Genomic DNA, 2,348 nt, shown 5'->3' with positions numbered 1-2,348 from the left:
CTTCGAGGGGTTTCATTTGGCGATGAAACACTGTGTCGAATGCTTGATATTACTTCTCAAACAAAATGATTTTAGAAGGAGAATTTAGCGATGCAAAAATGAGCAGTTTTTCATCTGATTTCCAAACACTCATTAAACATTAATGTATAGTTTGTATTTTCTTCATGAATTATTAATGAATTGAGAATCATGTGTGGGATTTTTTTCTTCGCAAGGTATGTCCTTGCAAAATTTTTTTCCCCCTCGAAATCAGTCTGCAGGATATTTTTCTCTGAAATCACCCATACCCCCTTAGAGGAAGAGAAACAGGCGGAACCTGAGTTCATGAGTCTAGATTTTAAGGAAAAGCTAGAACTTTTTTGAATTATAACTTTCATTATTGTAGCTGTTTATTTCCCACGCCTTTGCCCAGATAATATGTCACAATTATAGCAACTGAAAGTTGAGCCTTGCGCTTTTAGACTGAATACCAAAAATAGATAAGTTATGAGCGAGATAACGGCTTGCGGCAAGACATATTCAAAACTCTCATTAAAAATTGAAAAATCTGCTGTAAAAAGAGGTGAATGAAAGATTCATCGATCTCTTCAAAGTTGCTCTACTACGCTGTATTGCTTGTTTTTTTCTTAGTTGTGTGGATGTGGTGAAAAGTTTCGCAGCATGTCCATACATACATACACAAAACTTTATTTCATCTCGAATTTCAGAGTAGCCAAAAATAGGCTAGTATCGCCGAGAAACAAAATCCTAAAATGAAATAAACCATGGTATACACTAAATATAGAAAATATTTAACTCTTAATTCAATTAATCAATTAATTTGTATTGCCGAACTGCTAAAATAAAGTCAAGCAAAGCCGAAAGGGTGCTCAGTTTGTCATGCAACGCGTTCCAGAACTTAGCAGCAGTATAACTAAAAGAATTTAAGCCACGATTGGTAGTAACAGGTTTAGGATGACTAAGGATATCAGTACCTCTCATCGAATAATCAACAGATCTCAGAGAAAGCAATTCTTTTAGATTCTGCGGATACTGTTCAAGATGAAGGCATTTGAAGATAATATAAGCATGTTCTGTATCCGCTTGTTACTGAGGGAACAGTCTGCAATTCGTTGCGATAGGTCCCCGTATGATGAGACTTTGTCATTTAAGATGATCCTAAGAATGCGTTTGCTCAATATTTCTAGCTTATATATCCTTATTTCAAGAGTCACGAAAATGCCATACGGGAGAACAATATAGGAGGTGGGGTATTGCAAATGCTTTGTAGAGGCGTAATAATACAGTCGGGGAGGTATAAGCTTCGGAAATCCACTAGTGACCTTGAATTGATTAGCTATATTTTTACATATGTTAAAGACGGGTTCATCAAAACAGCGTCTGTCATCCACAGTTATTCCAAACAATTCAATTGACTTTTTACCGAAAAGGAAAACACATCAGATTCGTGTTTCCTATTATCATGGCCTAGTGTTTGGTGGGATTGACCAACATACCGTTGCTTCTGTACCATTCGTTTGCAATATTGAGCTGATGCATGTGCCTCCTGTCAAGTAATTTAGGGTCAGTGTTTGAGTCATATGATTGCTCATCATCGGCATACGCTTGAAACTTTACCTCCGTAATATGATGAAATAGGTCACTGATAAAAATATTAAAAACAGGGGCCAAGTACACTGCCCTGAGGTACTCCTCTCGAAACCGCTGCCCATTCAGATGTTACATCTCCGATTTTAACCTTCTGCAATCTTCCAGAGAGATAGTCCTTGAGCAGCGCACAAGCCGCTGCTACTCAGGCCATATGCTTTTAAATTGGCTAGAAGAAGAGCGTGTGGTATTGTATCAAACGATTTCGATAAGTCCAATGAAACAATCCCAACAAGTTCTTTTTTGTCTCTACTCCTCCTCCAGTCCTCCTTGTGTCTAAGAAGCGAAGTCTCACAACTATGGAATTTTCTGTAGGCGAATAGAAAGTTTGATAGGAACCCAATGTAAAATCCTTCAAGCTGAGATGACAGTAGCTTTTCAATTATATTATTCATACAGGGTAATACCGTTAACTGCTCTGAAATTCTGTTTGACAAGATCATCATTCTTTTTAAAAATTGGAGTTATTTGTAACATCTCCCAACGGCTCGGATATTTGTGTTGAAAAATGGATGCATTTATAATATTTGCAATAGGGAAAGATATTGCTTTGGCTTGCAGGAAATTGTATCCAAACGACTTTCTTGTATTCATTTTCTTTCTTTTGTTTGTAAGTTGGAATCTGAAACAATCCTTGTCAGGCTGTTTAGTATTGTTCTTGTGGATGGTAATTATACTTGGACGGGTGGCAAAATCTTCTG

This window comes from Porites lutea, chromosome 6, assembly GCF_958299795.1.
Source record: "Porites lutea chromosome 6, jaPorLute2.1, whole genome shotgun sequence".
Lineage (NCBI taxonomy): Eukaryota > Metazoa > Cnidaria > Anthozoa > Scleractinia > Poritidae > Porites > Porites lutea.
The sequence above is the reverse complement of the archived record's forward strand: the minus strand, read 5'-3'. Positions refer to the sequence as shown.